Source organism: Toxorhynchites rutilus, chromosome 1 (assembly GCF_029784135.1).
Source record: "Toxorhynchites rutilus septentrionalis strain SRP chromosome 1, ASM2978413v1, whole genome shotgun sequence".
NCBI lineage: Eukaryota > Metazoa > Arthropoda > Insecta > Diptera > Culicidae > Toxorhynchites > Toxorhynchites rutilus.
In genome coordinates this window covers 158037878-158059931 of record NC_073744.1, presented here as the reverse complement: position 1 = coordinate 158059931, position 22054 = coordinate 158037878, and the positions used below count along the sequence as shown (strand labels likewise).

The 22054-nt window shown below is 37.2% G+C and overlaps 2 protein-coding genes across 9 annotated transcripts in view; one reads left to right on the top strand and one right to left on the bottom strand.

The window, feature by feature from the left end:
- LOC129763361 (protein toll) overlaps window positions 1-14813 on the bottom strand; it is a 116293-nt gene extending 101480 nt beyond the window's left edge. For both annotated transcript variants that reach the window (XM_055762343.1, XM_055762344.1), the window contains exon 1: window positions 13415-14813. The gene's annotated coding sequence lies outside the window, so the exon portion shown is untranslated. The remainder of the gene's footprint in view (window positions 1-13414) is intronic.
- LOC129763363 (cation-independent mannose-6-phosphate receptor) overlaps window positions 1-22054 on the top strand; it is a 251516-nt gene that overhangs the window by 121671 nt on the left and 107791 nt on the right. The gene's annotated exons all lie outside the window — the stretch shown is intronic.

Here is a 22054-nt window from a genome sequence, read left to right as displayed (position 1 = left end):
ACCGATAAACAGAGATATTGGCTGAAAATATAAAATAAATAGCAGATACCAAACTGGCGCGTGGAGGGTAGAAGATGAACGGTCATAAAAAAAGACTTGCTCGCGCCGCTCCATGTTTGTCTCGCGCAAATGGCAAAATTCTTGGAATTCCGCATGAGTTTTGCTGTACCATCGCACACACACACACACACACACACACACACACACACACACCCGGGGACTGGGACGGATTTTGTTTTTCCCTGGAAATGGATTCCAGGCGAACGTAAAAAAAAGGTTCACCAAACTGGCAGACTGTCCGACAGACAGACAGACGGACTGACGGATGAACTTCCAGAAACTGAGCTCATTTTGTCAGAATGGTTCCCACGAAAGAGCAATCGTTAACGATATTTATATTAATGATGTGCGTGGATTGTAACGGAGAAAGCGGATGCAAGCCAAATTCCCATTCTGCAAATTCCGATACGCACGGAGCACGAAACCGGACGAAACTCCACAACAAGTTGCGGAGGGAAGTAGAAATATGTTGTTATGAGGGCAACAGCATTTGATTTATGTAAATTTGTGCTGATGCTGTTGTTGCGAACTAAGGGAAAAATGCGAAAGAATAAAAAAAACCTCAGCAAAACATGCCCTTCCAAGACCGTTTGGTGTCAGTCAGACGTTGTAGGAAGCAGCTGTTACTGAGCTGCCTCGTCTGAGTTACGAGAAGTGAAGGGTACAACAATCCTCTGTCGAGATTATGGAAATGTCAGAACTCGTTGCTTTCGCGCAGAACGCTGCTGTTTTGTTGTTTTTTTTTGTTTCGGAACACACCATGAAGCAACAATTACGGTGTGCTGCTCCACGGGAAAAAAATGGGATTGAAATGGGTTAATCATACATTACGTTCCGGCAGCCATTAGAGCCGATCGTTTGGCTGACCCTGTTGTTGGTTGAACTCCGCTTGAAATCATACACCCGAATAAAAAAAATAAAACAAACGCTTCCGACATGACCGAGTGGACCGGTTCCTCTGGGGCAAGCGCGGTGATATAATGGATGCAGCTGCATATCCACCAGTAATGATCTACAATTTGGGGGGAGGTTTGGGGGTCGTTCGTGGATGATAGATTGGCGAACGATTGCATGTTGGTTTTCTTTCGAACATGTTTTCTTCCCTATTCCAGCAAGCTGTTACCGCTGTTATGAAAGTGCATCTTCTCGGGGAGTTGTTTGACAACATCAATTGCTTCACTTGGACATGTGTTAACGCAAATGAACGAAAAAAACATACGCTGCTTACGTGCCGCTGGCCGCAATATTCATCCATGTGTGAGCATGAATGGTTGCATATTTCACCTGAGCTACTCCGGCGTTACGGTTGCTGTGTTTATACACCAGCGCTGAAAAAAGTGATAAACTTTGTTCACAAAATACGTGAGACAAAGACTCTTTCGTGGTCAGCGATTATAACCTGATTCAAAATATTAGTATGGAGGTAACTTAAACACGGGGTCACCATGTCACAACTTGTAATATGAGCTCTACAAGCTTGTTAGATGTAATTCTTGAAAATATTTGTGGTGCTTCCTTTCGTGTTGACAGATGCATACAATCATGACATAGAATCGGGGGCTAATCCAAAACCAATGCGCTAAATGGAGTGTTCAGCTTAGAATTGTATAGTGTTATTGTTCACTATGTTTTCTACCAATTGCTGTGGTTCACGAATGTAATAAAAGAGAAATCTTTTTCTCCTTTTTTTAAGCTCTAACGTTCCTAAAGGAACTTCGCAGTCTCAAAGTAGTATCACTTGCGTTATTTCTATTAGTACTTAGTTGAGAGTTCTATGCCAAATAACACACCTTGAATGCATTCTAAGTGGCAAGCTCTAGAATACGCAAGACCACAGTGCAAGACGGAGAAAATTTCTTTGACGAAAAATTCCCCTGACCAGAAAGGGAATCGAACCCGAACCCACGGCATGTTAGGTTTGACGCTAACCACTCGGTCATGGGAGCACAATAAACGTGAAATACTATTTCACTATTTATGTACTATTTCACCTGCTCCCTTCATTCTAGAGCTCTAGAACCAGTGTATTCACTACTACACTACACGTTGTAATTTAGGAAATTAAGTAACTATTTTCCAGTCGAAAAGAAGAAAAAAAATGCAACGTATAGTTTTTCGGAATGATATTTATCATTCAAAAATCTTGATTCGTAGATAGTTGTTAGAACAATTCAACAAAAGTTCACGTCATGGATTTTTTAATAAAAGTCTATTTTTCATTTTTCAGGGAAACTTTTTTGAAAAAAAGATCGGTTGGAAATTTATTCGGTGCTGGTTCACCTGGATTTTTAGAAAAAGGATTTTAGTTTTATCACAGATTTAGTACATTTATAAAAAAAACTCATTTCATTTTTGAAAGAACCAAAAAAAATTCACGAAAACAAGTCGATTGGGAACTCATTCAAAACTCGCGTGAAACAATTGTTCATGGCCTCAATCGTTGATGGTTTATCCGCATAGATGAGACACAATTAACAACCCACAAAAAGTAGTATAGAAGAGTTAAATCACACGATCAAGGCTCTAAAACGAAAGCATTTGAATGTTCATGCAAAACCATATTAAGTTTTGTCTGTAGCACTTTTGTGTACACAATTTTGATATTGAATCAAAAATTTAGAATCAAATTTTCCATTTAAATAAAAAAAATTTAAAATGTTTTGAAAATTTTTTTTTACCGAATTGAGGAATTATATTTATTTTTTTAATACAGGTTTTAATAAATTTATCAAAATTTAACTTAATTTTTCAATAACCCAAAAAACAATCGCATGAATTAATCTTCCAAGACCTCAATCGCTGCTGGGTTTATCTAAAAAGAGAGATTGATTATTCATCAAATTCGTCTCTTCGTTGGTTCATTGTTTTGCGTTTTAATTGTTATAATTGTGGCAAATAACGCCGTTCCATTCGACCGGAAATAAGATTCTTCGCTGAACATAATTAAATGGTTTTGGTAAGCGCAACACAGCTCTCACAGAGCACGAGTTGTGCTAATAAAAATCAATGGTTTATTTAAAAAAATCTAGAGGACAGTGTTTTGAAAAGAAATTTATCATTTTAAATTTTAATTTTGAGTTAGTTTTTGAACAGTATACCAAAAATTCACAGTTTCCAGATGGGAACCGCCACAAAAATCTATCTATCCGTAACCTGTCAAATCGTAGGAATTTTAGTAACTTTTTAATTTCAGTACAGATTTTAGTACATTTGAGTTAAAGATCTTATTTTCCTGAATTTCTAATGCAAAACTTTGTAAAGTATCTATTTATCTATTTCACTTTTGCGTAAAAATTCCGAGATTGAATCATAATTTTCATCCCTTGCGGTCGGAATTGTTCTTCCTGGAAAGAGATCCTCTTATCTATCCACGCTAATAATATTTTGTTCATACCGAGTACCGTTACATTCGTGAAGTTCGCAAAGTTCACTAGACATTAAAATTCGTTTAGAAAAAATTTAAACTATTATATCGTTGAATAAAGTATTTAGCATGATTCCTTGCCATGGTGGCTGAGAGCAGACAAACGATCGCAAAGGGTTTAAATCAATTTCTTCGTTTTTTCCGTATAATTTTCCGAATAAAATTAGGAAAAAGGTAGAGTGTTTGAACACTATACCTATATTTTCATTAAGAAATTTTGATCTTTGAGGTTTTTTGCTGCATTTTTGTAAGGATTTAGAAATGTTGTGCCGAAAGGATTTTTCGGTACTTTATCTCTGGATCACCTCAAGGGAAGTAGCATTGCCGCAATAATCCTTAAACGCGTCTATATTGAAACCATGTCTTTTTCAGCTGGTGGTACGTTTATCTCAACATCTTAGTGGACCGATTTGACTGAGTTTTTTTTCGGCATGTAAAAATGAATTATGGTTTCGAGATAAACGCGTTTAAGGATTCTTACGTCAATGCTACTTCGTTTGAAGTGACCCCAAGATGAAATATCGAAAAACTCTTTCGGCATAACATTTGTTTTTAGAACGAATTTTAGTACAAATATCAAAATTTTCACGAGTCGAATATAGAAAAAACCCAGAGTTTTCTCAGTGTATGAAAATTGTTTCCCAAAAATGTGTAGAAACAATTTTTGTATTCCACTTATGTGCAATGGTTTTCAGATTTAATCAACACTTTAAAACTAAATATTCCATATTCGCAATTTTCCATTCCATACTACACATCATAGTATTTGAAATTAGGTTAGAATTCTCCAGTTAAAAAATAGAAAACAAAATACACGGGACACTGTTTGTAGAAGAAATTTATTATCTCTAAATTTAAAACATTAGTAAGTCGATTTTTAACAATCCCGTTTCTCATTTTCAAATAAAACACACAATAATTGAATCAAGTGTATGAATTTTATATTTGAATTGACTGTTGATGATAGACTTCAATCGTTGCTGGGTCACAGACTTTATGTATCTTCTCAAAAAGTATTCTAGAGGTACCAAATCAAATCTAGAGGTGTAATATTAAAATGGCTGCACAAACTGATTTTGAAAACATCAAAAAATCATCCTGTATATGGTTTTTCATGCAAAACTCTGTGAAGAATCTTTTTTTTTGTGAAATAGTAATTGAAAATTTGACAAATGTATTAAAACTTGTACTAAATAAAGATACAAAATAATTAATTTCCTCTCAAAACACTATCCATTATATTTTTCAACCTATTTTTCAATTTGGAAATGCTTCCTGGATTTTTGGCGTGCAGTAGAACCGTGTCGGTTTTATGTCGGAGAATTTTATTTAAGAAATTTGGCAGAATTCCAATAAAGTTTCACAAAAGTAAAAGAAGAAAATAAATACTGCAAATAGTTTAAGTATAGAAATTTATATACAGAAAAAAAATGTTTTTCAAATTAAATTTTAATAAATGTACTAAAACTCGTACTAAAATCAAGATGTCATCACCAAATATCCTACGATTTGGCGTGTTATCTCGTGTGGTTCGTGACATGTTTCAAAGTAGAAAAAATCCTTAGTCTGTTCATTGGATCAAATAGAAATTTTATACAGTTTTGTTTGTGCATAATTTAAACAAAAGGAAAGAGCTTTTTCATCATTTTTATGTTATTATCTAAAAACTAACCGTTCCTGTTTGTAAAAAAGATGTTGACTACAATCTTGTTTTAGTACAAATTTTAGTACAATTATTAATTACATAATTACATAATAACATGAATTATTACAATTTCACAGGGAACACCAATTTTTTGCATACTTAGTTTACTAAGAAAAGGTCGATGAAAATCATAGCACCATTGGCATAGAAAATCTGGATAAAAATTGTATTTCAGCTTGGATAGGGTAAATGTTGAAATACGTGAAATACTGAAAAGAATTCCAGGGCGAAACATAACAAGTTTCGTTTTCAAGATATTGTTACGAGATCAGTTGCCTTTCCAGGTTGCCATTCGGTGTGTAAATATGAAACTCAAATATTCAGGAGAAGTGGAAGTGATACAGAAGTTCTGGTTCGATTGTTGACAAGCGTTGTTTCTGAGAGTTGTGTCGGACCGAAATTCGGGGTTCCAGTTGTTAGTGTTCTTAAGGTTGAAATATATTTGTTCGTAACGAAACATAACCATAACGATTTTCTTAGTTATTCGATACACTTTTTATTTTCATTTTCACTACAACTATCTCATATTCCACGTTATATAACATTATATATATTTTGTTTATTTATTGTTTAGTCAATTACTTTGTTCTCCAGTTCATCATTATAACATAGAGATTTAATTACGTCAATTTTCCTACTCTTCGGTTTATGAATCCTTCTGCTCAATTACAATTCATTTTTCACAACTTTCTAATTGTTCGATTCTCTTTTCAACATTATTATTCAATATTCATTATCAATTTTATCAAAAATTCCAACTCATTCGTTGTATATTCCTAATTCCAATTGAGAAGTTCTTCCCTCACCTAAGTACGTTGGCGTATGCAAACATATTGGAGCACAAGTATCAATTATAATTCATTCAGTTCATCGCACCCAAATTTACCGAAAGGACGAGAAACGAGTGGACACACGTTTGTTGTTTACCCTGACGCGCGTGATTCGACCCAACGAATGGGGCTTCCTGCGTTCTCGGAAATGTTAGGATTGTAAATGTAACAGAGCAGCAGTAGCAGCAGCGTCGAGTAATTTACATAAAATGAATGAATCATTTGGCAGTAGCCTGAAATGTATAAAAAATTGGAAACCGAACATTATTCTTCTCACTCGAGAGTGGTCATTCAATCGTCGGATAGAGGTTGACAGATGTGACAATTAGAAAATGGTAGAAATCAGTTCAAATGAAGATGAAACAGATTTTCATTCGATGATATCCGAATGGATGGAAACGTACATGTATTGAGAGGAATGACTGGTTTTTCACGTCAATTTTTATTTTAATTCATCTTAAATTCGCCAGAGCAAAAATGTCTCGAGTGCAAAGGTTTAGAACAACAGAAAACAAAAACTAATAAAACTTTCACGGTGGTCCCAATTTTCCAATCTAAACTTAGAACTTATAGGCAGCAGAGAGTAAGCACAAATCAGCTTATAAACAATTACAGCCGTATCGTTTCCACCGTCCCAACTGGCACAGTTCGCATCCGGAGAGAGGTAAGGATACCGAAACCGAAGCCGGAATTCAGTGCTGCTGTACTTCCGGTCTCGAAGCGACAGAATAACAAACAGAACAATTTAGCCGGAGAGAGAGAGCTAGTACAGATATTTTCCTGTACTCCGTACCCGTTCCTGTCACCGTCGCTCACGTCTTTCCGCCCCAAAGGGTTTAACGATTGTCGTTTTTCACACCACAAACGAATCTCCTTCGTTTGGAGACAAATGATGACATGCACAGACAAAAAAAACGAAATCTGTTATGTGACAGGATATTTCGTTGGACCGATATCGTCCGTGGAGTGTCCCCGACGACGACGCCGACGACGACGACGTGGGTTTACTAGATCCACATTCGAGAGCAGTGCAAGTTTTTCCGTTTGTTTGTTGATCCAAGCAGTGGCAGCACAGAAACAAGTTTGTGATTTGCTAACGTTTCGTTTCCCATATAGCATTTGTCTACCCACTTTTTTTCTCTCTCCTATGGCCAAGCTTCGATGATCCCATTCCGAAAGTTGTTCACTTCAAAGAACGGAATTCTCCTTTGTGTTCCGAGTATCTCGGAAGAGAGGCTGGTGGACGACATCCCTCTCGACAAGAAACAAATCAATCTCCACTTGAAAAGTTGCTGATTCTCGGTACTTTTTCGAGTTGAATAGAGACGACGAACCAGGTTTATTTTTTTTTCTTTCTTTATTTTTATGGCACAACCTGACACACAAAAGTAACGCGCGCTCTCTTTCTTCGTTCGTTATCGACTTTCTCTTCTTGCGTGGTGTAGCCCCCCGTTTTGTCCCCTCGCATCGCATCGTATGCATTGGTGGATACATCCAGCGCATTCGGTGGAGTCCACGGCCTCCCCATCCCCTTTGGAACCAATTGTTTTCAGAAGTGGCGCACTTTTTCTTTCATTTCTCAGAAAGCAGAAAAAAGGCGATCACAAGTAACTATCTCTGGTGATGGTCGTCTTATGATGCTGCTGCCGAAGCAAATATTCCCACATTGTTCATCAGAGCACAATGCAAAATTTTATTAAACCGAGATGACGACTACAGGGACTGGGATGAGGAGAGAAAAATAATGATCATCGATGCCGCGTGTGATGAGTACCCACCCCCTTATTCATCGTCGTTAGAGGCGAATGAACTGAAAAGTTTAAAGCCTCTTTAATTCAACATCATCATCATCATCATCGTCGTTTGATTAGCACTCGAACATGGTTTGAAGCTTCTTGTCTACCCGCTCTAGTGAAGTGGTGTTACTAACGGCCACTTTCCGACGGCAGCGGTCGGAGGGTCCCCTAGCAAAAGTGTTCGAAACGTGAATTTTTAATGATTTTACATCCATTGTGTTTATCGTTAGTGTGGAAATTTTTGACTGTGTGAAGGTCGTAAAATAATCAGAAAAAGTGGTAATCCCATTCAATTTTCGATTGTGTCTGGCCTTTGCACGTAAATATAAATAGGCATGTCGTTTCAATTCCTTTCAGTAATTAACTTCATTATGTCGGATTATGACCGATAGTGTTAAAAAGTGTGGGATGGAATGAGGTATTTCGACGGCTGTATTCCGTTTGCTGAAGGGTTCCAGGCTTTGAAGACTTTAAACTTGATAAAACTTCCGGGAATTGTAGCCCTTATGGAAACACTAAAATCTGACTTCTCTCCATGTCTTGAGAAAGACAATTCATTTCCGATCGATGCTCGCCAGCAAACGTTGTTCCCTCTTCAAACATCAAACGAGAAGTGTAAAAGGAAAAATTGTGCTTCGCTGCTACATTATTTGCTCGTTTTGGGTTGAATCCAAAGGGCGGTGAATGTGGTTTCTTAGCATCGCTTCAGCGACGAGAAAGAGTTATAGCTTACGATGGACAATATTTTGAGTGTGTAAATGTTTGATACAGAAAATATGATAGAATAAAGACAGCCCTAAATCGGACAATTCTTTCTTCGAGTTTGCACATTCGGCAATCCATTTTTATTTATATAAATAGAAGAAGATATAGGAGTGCGTTTGCTCACATTAAAATCCATTTCCACTTTCGAACAAAGATCAATTTCGTTAACGTCAAAGTCAAATGGACTAACAAACGCTTGTCGCTATGTAATTGTAGAACATATGGGAATTTAATTTTCCGAATTATCCCATTTTCCTTCAGAGTTTTCATGTTCGGTTGGAATATGTTTGGTTGTAATATGTGTAATATTTTTATGGGAACATCTATTGCACCCTAGACCCTCCACATGCCAAATTCGGCTCCATTTGCCTGATTAGTTCTCGAGTCATGCCGAAATTTATGCTTCATTTGTATGGCAGCCCCGCCTTACAGAGGGGGGAGAAGTGTCTATTCACCATAGAAACGTTTCGTGCCCCCTAAAACCTTCACATGCCAAATTTGGTTTCGTTTGCTTGAATAGTTCTTGAGTTATGCCGAAATATATACTTCATTTGTATGGCAGCTCCCCCTCAGAGAGGGGGGAGGAGTGTTTTTTCTCCATAGAAACGGTTCGTGCTCCACTAAAACCTTAACGTGTCAAATTTGGCCCATTTGAGTGACTAGTTCTTGAATTATGCAGAAATTTATGCTACATTTGTATAGCAGTCACCTTAGAGAGGGGGTAGGAGTGTCTGTCCACCACAGAAACATTTATTGCACCCTAAAACCTCCACATGCCAAATTCGGTTTCGTTTGCTCGATTAATTCTCGAGTTATGCAGAAATTTGTGTTTCATTTGTATGGCAACGACGAGTATAAAAAATGACATTTGCTATTCCTGTTACATGGTCTCGCTCCAGTCAGCGAGCAATCAATAGCCTTCTTTGAGGCTTAGAGGGGGAATTTTCGTAGAAAAATGTTTGTGCGTCAAAATTTTTCTGTTTTTACAGAGTCGTAGAAAAAAAAGAGCTCATAACATAGCAACGGGACAAACTTTTCCACTCGGAACGAAACGCCAAATAAATGAAAATCGAGTGTTGAATTCCGTGTATGGATGGGTTCTTTGTTCTCCGGTTGGTTTTGGTTGAACTTTTAGTTCATCACAAAAACAAATGGCCTCATGTACTGTGTAAATGAGAGATTTTATTTGTTTTTTTTTTATTTCTAGGAGGTTTTTTTAATTCCCGCATGTTGATTATATTCCTCTAGAGGCAGTGGTAAAAAGTCATGAGAATTTTGTCTGATACGTGATTCAACATACACATTTTAAGCTGAGGAATAAAGTTTCAAGGATACCGACTATTTTTGTTTCATGATCACGAATGAATGTGGCACAGTCGAGCCTTTTTTCTACGATGCGGCACATCACGTGTATACTCGTGAATAGAATAAACTTTTTTCACATCCACCACGTTCACGAGACTGTTTATTCGATCGATCAGAACTGATAAGTGATTAAAACTATAAATGACTTTGCTGCGGTTTACATAACATTAAATATCAGTTTCCACAGCGTGATCTGTAATCAGATCGTTTACTAGTGCGGTAAAAATTCAAACTTAATCAAATGAAATCAACGGAATGACAAAGAATGCCATTCGCCATCGAAAGAAGCATTGCACGATCGTTTGATCGAGCTATTCCTTCTCATTTGAATGATATTAATATATTGGCTGGAAAGAGAACAATCAATTCATTTAATTGTTAATACATACAGAGAGAACTTCTCGGGCCACAAATTTGCTGGGTTGAATCTGATGAATTCCAGGCACACAGTCTCGATTTTGACATGCACATCGAATGCATACTGTTGGCAGTGTTGAAAAAAATCGTCTTCGCTAAGCTCAAATGCATAGACTTTCGGGCTAGGTTGCATCGAAAACCTATATACTCCAAACGAAAATCAAAATGACAGACTCAGACAACCAGTGAATATGAGCAAATGGACTTTTGTTCTTCAATATGTTTTGAAGGTTACCTTTTAACCTGAGGCTGCTGCGTGCGGATGGTTTTTATTTAGTTCGAACTTTTATTGTATTGCTGCTTGCAATACAATAAATACAACGTTTAGGGATCGTTAACGGTTTTTTGCTTGTCTCTTTCCAAATGTTTTATGAGCTCGTGCTGCTTTGCAGCTGCCGGATGCCGTGTTTGGAAAATTCACTGCCAGAACGAATATCATTTCGAATGTGATGAATATCAATTTGTTGCTTTTCATATTTGAAGTATAAATAACAGCGAAGTTATGAACCCCACTCAATGCCGCATTCATTCATTATAGCAAATTTGTTCATGCATCAGCGATATGAACAAAATGAACTCGTTTGTTATTGTCATCAATATAATGAGGGAAGTGTGTTTCAAGCTGAAAAAAAACTCATTTACACTAAAATAAAATCATATCCGTTACTCGTGAATATTTGTTGATATTCTAAGACATCGACTGTTGGTACAATCGACGGTATCTAAGTATGTTTATTCTTACAGAACATAAATTAAAGTTGAATTCAAATTGTTCTATTGATCTGTCATTACTTTTTTTACAGATAAATCGGACGCAATCCAAAGCACATCTAGCGAAAAAAAATCATTCAAATCCGTTGATCCATGCTCGAGTTTCAGTATGACATATAAACACCACCATTTTTATTCTATACAGACCAACAAAATTCGCTAAATAAACAACGTTCAAGTAGTATATTAGAAACTGGCATGTTTATATACATGATAAGCATATGCGTATAGTTTTAGTGCCAGTTAAAGTACGATAATGTTTCGTTATCCTATTGAATACAACTTCCGGATAATAGTAAAGCAAGTACAGGCAATTATTGACGGAGAAATAATGCAATTTTTTAAAGGAGAGTACATGGTAACTAAATAGAATTGTTAATGACTTGCTGCGGATTTTCGATGCTCTGTTATCTTTTGGTACATTTGGAACGTCAAGTGGAGCAAGAGAGTAGATAAAAACCACAGCAAAAATATATAAACAAAGAGTAGATAAAAGAAAAAGGGCTGTTTGTGCCACAGACATAGAATCTATATCTACTTAATTTATTAACACAATACGTGAGCTTATTCATTTCATAGCATGTCTAGAAGATTTCAAACCCGGAAAAATCCTTGACGAATTGAGAATTGAACCATAAATCCATATACGTCTTAGCCGTGAATTTACAAGGAAATTCTCACTTTACCAGATTCCCAGCAACGGGCTACAAGTGTGATTGCTAGTCCAGACAGATGAGCAAACCTGAGACCAATTTTAGCCGATATTTCAAACCCAACCAAAGGCACACTAAAAAGTTTTCCAACCAAAAAAGATCCTCGAACGATCAGAAATTAAACCCATTACCTGAGCCGTGAATTTACTATGGAATTTCCTATTAGATTATCATTAACGATCTGCTAATGCGATCACTTTCGAGTCACTAGACACATGTCCGTTGGATCAATCAGATCTACCACAACCACGCAACATATAACGAGTACTCCGGTTGGATTATGTTCAGTTTCATTCCACTTTCCATTTTTAAACTCCTTGAAATGATGTTTGTCTCGTTTGAGAAGTGGTTCATTTTAATTTTTTGACGTAGGATTACTTCTTTCGGGAACATCCTCTTCTTGGTTGGCACTAACGTTCCCAGTGGAACTTTTGCCATCGCAACGGAGGTATTACTTGCGTCATTTTTATGAGTAGCACTTAGTTGAGATTTCTATGCCGAACAACACGCCTTGAATGTATTCTGGAGTGGCAAGCCTCAAAATACGCGTCCGAGGAAAAGGATATATTGGGGGTAAAAATTGAAAAACAAAAATCGATTGCATCTTGAAAATTGTCCAATTTTGAACGCTCATTGACCATTTATTTCATGATGAATTTATGAGATTATGGCGTTCATCAATTTGGGCACTTCTTAGCAATTTATTACATTGAAGAAAATAATATGTATCAAGAAACTAACTATCGAACAATTGAAAAATCTCAATCATTATCGAAACGGGTACCCCGCGTTCTGATTGGTCGTTTGACAAAAGTAATTTGATCTAACCTGTCAAATATTTTAGTAGATTATGTTTTATTGAACACTTGGTGTTCGCAGCTATTTGTCCTTAGCTGCTTAACTATCGGACAATACTATTCCAATTGTGCCTTTTTTGTGAACAAAAATTAGTGTTACAAGTTATATCGAAATTAAGTGAAAATTTCTGAAGAAGACATATACTATATGATGCTTTTCTACTGAAGAAAGGCGTAAGCGTGAGTAAGGGTAAGCGCGGCGAATCATCAAAAACGACTCCAAACCCTGGATTGATGCCAAAAAAGGAGGTTATGTGTGTATGGTGGGATTTGAAGGAAGTTGTCCATCATGAGGTGTTACCATATGGTCTAAAATCTATTCTGAATTTCTGAATTCAGAAATACTGGCGGATGTAGACAATAATAACCAATATATCTTTTAAAATTAAAATAGTTTTTTCATAAATAAAAATTTCATTCGAAAATAGAAGAAATAACCGCGTATACTTCCTAAGTGATCCAATATTGAAATTTATTCTCGGATTTATATTGCTACCTTCACATTCACAAAAAAATGATTGATATCAACTCAAAGGCCCATTAGTCATTTTTTTTCTACTATAACATTTCTCATGCTTGAATCGTAGGTCTGATTTCAGTATTAGAACACAGCATTTACATTCAAATAACCTCTATTAACGACAATTAGCGCCTAGATCCTGGAGTGGGCTGGAGCCCACAGAAACACATCGGTATAAACTCAATTCTCACCTTCACGTTTCAAGAACTGCTTTCGAAACCACAAGATAAATAATCCACCCGTGTTGGAAAGAGTTTCTGCTGCTGCGACTATCCAAGTTGGGTCGGCTCACTTCTTTTCCTCTTTGCAGAGTCACTTTATTTTATTGTTTCACTTCGAGGAAACCTCGTGGTGTGACGTCTCCTAAATTGACGATTCTCCACTATTCTCTGGAAACAAACACTAACGCAGGGTGTCTCACATGTAACTGTGTCTCATTGGTATTCTTCAATCACTTAGAACATTAGCATATCTCGTGAACGATCGCAATGATCGGAATGGCCGTTGACTGTCAAACACTGGTTGGTTATTGTACTCGATTCTTTGAACCCGTTTCATGTGCTCTATGTAACCCTCTAATCCAGCTGTGCATGCCGACACCAGAAATGGTTCTTTTTTTGGTTCAACTCATTTGGTTTTAATGTTTCAATAAAACCCATTAGAGAGTACCGGGAAATTAACTGTTTTTGTGGGAAGCGAAACGAGGGTCCCGCTATGCTGGCTAGTTCTGCTACTGCGTCGGCGGTTTAGTTTCGAGGTTTTGTTGTTCACTCCTTAGTGCAACAACCCCATTGTGCAGACCCAACGGTTTCCAGAGCTCCTCCCAGCAGATTACAACTCCCAACTTCAAGTGCATTGGGCAAAACCCAACGCATCCAGCGCGATGATCTCACGATGTTGTTGCGAATAGCTGCGAAGAACATACGACCGCACGACGTTTACAACGCTCCCAAGATCTACACGCGACGACGACGACGACGATTAAATGTATTCGTACCCAATTAATATTCCTCCGAGCGTCTGGAACCTCACCTCGTCTCGTTCGAAGAGAAACTTGTTTTGGCAGCACACCGGCTTTGCTCCAATACACAACGCCACTAGTTCATATCACGTAAACTTCTTCAACACAATCGCATACGAAATCTCCACACAAAACACGATGAAGGTCACGACCAGTTATTTTCTCGCGAAGCCCCAGGGTGGTGCGCCAATGTATTCCTTTTCTTTATCAAACACAATCACAAAGTGTCCTGGTTCTTCTACCTCCCTCGAAACACGCGTGGCCAAATAAAATGGATCACTAATTAATATTGCGTGTGTTGTTTTACCGCCGAGAGAGTACTAAACACGCGTACTCAAGTCGTTCGTACGTAACGATGACAACAAGCGACACGTGCGCGACACAAACAAATCCCCACTAGAAGAGAGCTAGGCAGAATACACACCTATTCTCAGCAACCCTACGATCAGCACTCGTTCAATTCTCGTAGCATACTGATGCACAAAGCGAAACTGAACGCAACGAGATGGGGGCTCAGATTGTCTACGAACGATTACCTGCTCCGACTCCGTCTCCGGCTGCTGACAGACACACGGGTTTGCCTCGGAAAGTTGGAAAAGCCCTCCAAACAGCTGCGAAGCGAACTGTGTGTGTGTAGGATAATACTTTCGGAGTTTTGTTTTGACCGCTCACGTAATTGCTTGGTGAGAGGAATGGCTGACTAAGAGAAAGAGAGTGAAAGAGAAATTTCATAGACGTGGATAAAATTGAGATGTCACAGGCGAAGCATATCCAAACAGAAAAGTAGCATTGATGAAAATGAGCCGTGGTGGGCTGATTTACAATCATCGTATATTTTCACTGTTGACGCAAGTTGCCTGTATCAAATTTATACTTTAACTGATTGGAGAAGTTCTCCTGGTTGATAATTGACCTATCTCTAATCTGCAAAGATTCGACAGGGTCGAACTTTTGCTAAAACTTATGTTTTTTCCCTAAGACCAATGGGATTTTCATATTGGGAATTTCGCCTCCTAACGGTTTTTAAAAAACACGCCAATTGGGTAGATTATTCGCGTTGACGGCTTTGAACTTTGTTTTCGAATTACTGAACCGAAAATGATAACGGATTTTTAGGTGGGATTAACACACAATGAATAACGGTTAAGTATGGCTCAGGACCAAGGAAACCATTTGTCATGACAATTGTCATGCGTAAATGCGAAAACAGAATAGAAACATACGGTATGAGGCATGATGTCGACGCCAACCTCTCTCAGTTTCTATATTGTTTTCGCATTTTCGCATGACAATTGTCATGACAAATGGTTTGCTTGCTCAGGACTTAAAATTTAAAATTCCATTCGAGCCAGTAAATTTGATGCAGAGTAATTTGCTTCACAAACATGGATTTCGTCACCAGATGTCGATAATGTTCATACTTCATCGAGTATTCTCTCTGTTGTTCTTTTTATTTTTAAATGCCCTAAGGTTACTCTTTTTTTTTTGGCACAGGAAAGTCGATTGTTACCCTTAACTGTCATTGCTCGATCAATCATTGAATATATTGGATTTTAGTTAGTGTGAGTCTCAGCACACGGATGTGCCGTAACAATCGTCATTCTACCTGAATTTTTCTAGCGCTCAGGGTTGATGATAATTTCAAAAAATTCTTCTCTGTTCATTGCACCATTTCAGACTTCTTACCAAGGAACATTTTTGACGTAGGGCTACAGAACTATTTTATTCAATTTGCTTTTTTATCATTTCGGTAAATTACTAACGGATACGACAAATATCAACCAGTTTCATACTGTATGTCTACGGATGTACATGAAGAATAAACCGATTCTCGAAATCAATATCACGTGTGTAGATCGAAGTTCGCCATTTTTCACGCGTATTCCAAAAAAAGGTTCTACCCTCATCATTGAAAGTGTAGCCTGCTGATAGCCACAAGACTTGGTTCCAATTAATTCTGCACCAGAGGGGTTAAAAATCTTTCTCATCTGTACTTTTTCTTCCAAAAATCTGTTCCATCGAAAATATTCGTTATGGAGAAAAATCTATTTTATTAGCATGAAAAAATACTCATTTATTTACTATAAATACCAAATTTACATTTGCAAGTCATTCGTGTGTTTGATGATGCTTATACATAGTTTTATCGGAACCTAGATTGCTAGATTGCGATACTGCGGCGTAAAAGTCGTCTTGTACCTTGATGGTGCATTGTTTAAATGTAAGAAATTTCACACACGGAAAAAATCTGTACCAATCTGTACTTTTTGGCGAAAATCTGTACTCTGTACCGTACAGAATCTGTACCAAAAATAAGGAAAAAAATCTGTACTTTTCCAGATAAATCTGTACGTGTGGCAACACTGGCCACAAGCTTTTTCCACCTTTTTGGCAGTATATGGATTAATCAACTTAGGAGCTGCTGTTCTTCCAGAGCGATCTAAGAATCAACCCAATTTTTGATCGCCTCATAAGAATGGAAGCATCGGTCAGATCAATCTTCATCTATCGGAACAAATGGTAGTTGGGGTATTCAGGTAAGTTTGAACGTCTTGAGCAACCTGTGTTCGAGCGTTGCCGTGCAGAAAAATCGCCTTATCGTATCTTTGCATATATTGCTGCTGGGTTTCCAGTAACAATATAAGACTGGTTTTCCTTCAATGCTTGAGGCGTAAGAAGTGTTCTGTAATGAGCTCTGTCGATTTTTATTGCTTTGGATTGTCGTAAATGGTCCACTATTCGTATCCAGTAACGATTCGACAAAGAATCCACACACATACAGCTTTTTGTTTTATATAACAGCTAACACGGCGGTTTTCTTGACAGTTGTTACACACTCAGTTGCAGGCAATCATATATTTGCTCCGTCAATATCGTTATTATGAACAATGTGTGCAAGTGATGCAAAAATACGAAGACACGATCGTCTGGAATGACGAAGCTGGAGCGAGACTCTGTAATACGAAAGAAGTTGTGCAAATTTTATATTACAACTTTTAATTTTACAGTTTACGAGCTTCCAAAATTAATGCTGTGTTGCCGAAACCCCCCCCATTGAAAGGTATAAAAAGACTATGAAAATAAGTTTCATTATTGTATTAAGAGAATTCTTAGTATTTATTCATTTTTTTCTCGATTGCAGCTAAACTCGTTGAGGTGAAAATAAATTTTTGGAACAGTACAGGTTAAAAAGGGTATGTAAAAAAACTTCATAGTTGTTTTAGTTACTTGACGTAATTCATATGTTTATGAATGCACTAATTCCGACAATTACTTGAATATTCTGGTGGAATAGTTTATGTTACTCTTTTCGAGAATATTGTCAAAATGGGAATGTACCTGGCAACTGGCATTCGTCCGACGATCTTTTAGTAGTCAGAATATTTGCCACTACGTAGGAATATCAAGCCCAAATTTTATTTTAGAAGTAGTAGTAGTAGTATTACACCCATACCTCGCTTTATACGTGAAACGTGTAAATCGATCGCTGAACATTCAATGATTCCCTTACAGACATTGAGGAGAAAGCAAATCAAGTTCACTCCGTTTGCATAATTTACAAAGGCGAATAAATGAATGTGCGTCCTCTAAGCAATCGAAATTCTTCATTGATAATGTTCTAAACGACTTTTTACAAATTGTCGAATAATCCAAACTAATACAGCAGCCAAGCACAATAAAAATACACTTACGCTCGGAATCCAAATGCAATGTTCGTTCTAGATATCTAAATTTTTCATTTATTCGATTATCGATTAAAACCGGTTTTTCGGTTGTTTTGAGATACAGATTTGTTTGAAATTTTTTTGTTGGTCCCTATAACCCCGCCAATAGGGACGCTACAAAAGTAGACCGATAGGGACAGCAAACGACGCCATATTCTTTCCCGCTCTCTTGGCATTTGTCTTCAGTAAGGTTTGCCGTTTCATAATGGAAAGATATACGATCCAATAACGAGTCAAGCTCATTTCTGACTGAATGGCTTCGTCATTAAGCAAAATATGCGTTATTGGTCAAGCAGCAATTCACACGTATTCCATTAGTCACCATTGCATCCCAAAAAAATTACGGTTTGGTGCGGTTTATGGTCCGGCTGTGGCATTGGGCCGTGCTTCTTCCGTAATGATCAAGACCGGAACATTACTGTGATTGGGAATCGCTACCGCTCAATGATAACCGAACATTCTGGGCCCGAATTGGATGATATGGACTTGGAAAATATGTGGTTTCAACAGGACGGCGTCTCAAGCCACAAAGCGAATTTAACAATCGATTTATTGAAAACCAAGTTTGATGAGCGTGTTATCTCACGAAATGGACCAGTCAATTGGCCGCCTCGGTCATGCGATTTGACGCGGTTAGACTATTACAAGCCAACGACGATTGGTGAACTTCGTACGAATATCGAAAGTGAAAGTGCACCAGTATCGGCCGATTTATGCTTGTAAACCGTCGAACATTGTGTTCAGCGTCTGGACTTCTGCAAGCGTGCCCGTGGTGGCCATGCAAAAGAAAACGAGTTCCATACATAATGGCATCAAATGTACTTTCACACGAATAAAGAATTTCATTGATATCAAAAACCGTATTTGTTTCATTTAAAAAGAAATTTTGTAGCGTTCTTAGGGGCTGTCCACATACCACGTGGACAACTTTGAGGGGGGTAGGGGGTAAGAAAATGTCCACGATTGTCCACGGAGAGGGGGGAGGGGGTATAAACTGAGTCTACGTGGACAGGAAATTTTTTTTTTGAATACAACCACCTATACATTCGAAATTAAATTAAAAAACACACATTTACGAATTTCCCTGTATTTATCAATAAACGGATTGAGTCGCCTGAGAGGGCTGCCCAATCAAACGTTCATATATTTTTTCTCATATCATTGATCCTCTTCAGTGAAATTTGGTCTTGTCAAATTTAAAAAACCGACCATGTACATTTTGTTTGTTGGCGCCAAAAAAATGACGTTTGCAAAGTTTCAGCTCAATTGGACATGATTTAGGTGTTTTGATGATTTTTTTCCGTACCTTCATTGCCTCTCAGGCTCCCAGTCCCAAAAGGTCGATTTTCGGCCAACATTTTTTTTTCGAGATAACACCAGATCTCGACGTTTCATGCATTTTTAGGCCATTTGGCTTCAAAAAGCGTTTTTAGGCACCCCTAAATCATGTCCGATTGAGCTGAAACGTTGCACAGGTCATTATTTTGGGCCAATAAACAAATTGTTGGTTTTTGAAATTCGATGATGATTTTTTTTCCATACATCCATTGCCACCCTAATCCTCATATACCAAAACTATAAAAATTAAACGATTCCATAATGGTTGAGATTCGATGACATGCGTAAATGATTTTTAATCAAATATAAATTTCTATACATTTTGTAATATCTCGAGAACAGTTAGTCTTAGGATAATAATGTCTGTATAATTTTTCATACATAATTGCGTGTAAAATCATTTTTCCATAGTATTTTCATTTTATCAATTTCTAGGAATGAATATTTACTTTTGCATGAGATTCTAGTCGTCATCTTAAATCAATTGAGCCAGTGTTCTGATAAAAATATACATGCAATTAGGTAGCTGATTCGGAATATTTTAGGAGGTGATAGAGGATCATATTTGATTAAAAAATCCTACGCTACTCTCAACAAGGAGATTGTTGAACTTTTCTTGGGCCTATTTTTATGTCTTGAGCTGACTCTCACTTAGAAAGCACGCTACTTAGAATATATACTGTTCATTCGAAAGATGAGGAAATTTTGCGTAGAATGCTACTTAGACACTCAATGCAGAATGGTCAATAAGCAGTTGAAAAAATATTGAAAATATTTTAATACGCTATAAGTACTCTCTCAAAAAGATTGTTGAACTTTTCTTGGGCCTATTTTTATGTCTTGAGCTGACTCTCACTTAGAAAGCACGCTACTTAGAATATATACTGTTCATTCGAAAGATGAGGAAATTTTGCGTAGAATGCTACTTAGACACTCAATGCAGAATGGTCAATAAGCAGTTGAAAAAATATAAATATTGAAAATATTTTAATACGCTATAAGTACTCTCTCAAAATTCCCCGAACTGTTGCGACATCGAAATTTTTGAGTGATTTTTGAAACGTCGTAGCTCTGTGATAAAATAATGCATTCGTCGAAGCAACAAATGGACCTTGTATAAAATATTTTCAAGTTTGCGATGGGCAGATTTGACAATCGATTTGCTGTGCGTTCATTATTTCATGCAATATTCTCAATTCAAGATTAAAGGAGAAATTTTCATTCGATAGAGAATACATCTGTAGTAAATATTTTTACTGAAACATTCTATGAATCATGGAAGCGAAATAACCAGGTTGATTAAATTGTTGTTGAGAATACATTTTCAAAATCTATAGAAACTTTGAAAGCAAACCAAAAACGCTTTATCCTTTCTTGAAATTCTTTTTAATTGATAAAAAAAAAATCTATGCATATGAAATTGTTCTATTCGTTACAAAAACTCGAAAAGTTCGGCACTGATGGATTATGACACAATATACAATCCACTTGTTCAATTGCTGCTATTGCCAACGTCTCAGGAAGCTTTAAGATTTCCAGATGGAATAAGCACACTTCTGAAACAAAGCTGTGAACGTAAATTAACTTTCTAGTATTGAATATTGAATATTGTGAGTATATTGAATATGTGTGATAGGGACACATTTCTTTGTAAGTGTTTAAAAATCGTGAACTCAAATTGTATCTGATAATGATTTTAAATCCGTTAATTTTTATTCGATTGGCGTTGCTCAAGACGTGTCTTCAGAATTGTGTATTTTATATTCGGATGCGGATTGTTCAACTGTATTCTGCACGTTTCCGTGTTGGCAAGCCAGATAGGCCTTAAAACATCGCTGATAATAGAAAAACAAAGTATTACAAGTATTTCAAAATTAAACTCATATGAAACACATGCTTTGTTTTTGGTACTCATTTCTCTGTCAAAAAACCTCAATGTGCCACAGCAAAGCGTGGCAGGTTACAGCTAGTAAAATTTGAAACAAAATAAATTTAAATAGAATCAAAATTTATTTTATGCGCAATCATGTAATTTCCTAAATTATTCTAATAAAATAAGAAAAAATGTCCACGTGGACAACAGAGGAAGGGGGTATGAAAATGTCCACGTTTGTCCACGGAGGGGGAGGGGGAGCATAGAATCGTGCTTTTTCTGTCCACATGGTATGTGGACAGCTCCTTATTGAAAAACCCAATACGAAACTACCTACACTTCTGTGATTGTTATTACGACATGAAAAATTGAAAAGTTCAACTCAACCATGCAACCACAACGTACCACATCAAAGCGTTGTAGGGTACAGCTAGTTATATAGAAATTCATTGTTAATTTTTTCGTTTTTCAATATTACTTTGACAAGTTGACATCCCTAGTTGTCTCGCGTGAGAAATATTGCCGGAGCGAAAATTCTGTTCTATTCTTTCCGAACCGCTCTCCTGAGATATTCTCTCCTGCGAGATTGTTTTGATTTCTCTCTCTCTCTCTCCGACAAATGCACGTCACTAGATTATTTATACACCATACCGAAGCAAGAATTTTTCTTGGGAATTTTGCGTTCATTCGTTGTGTCGTGTATCTGTATCACACCACCTTCGCTTCCGGAGCTGGTGCTCTTTCTGTGTGTCTGTTTACTTTCTTCCTCGTGGGTTCTGAAGGGTTTCTGGCTGAACTGTTGGCTCCGGCATCAAGCAACAGTTTCACAAATCACCAGAATTCGCTTCGTTTTTCTTGTTTGTTGTTGTTTCTC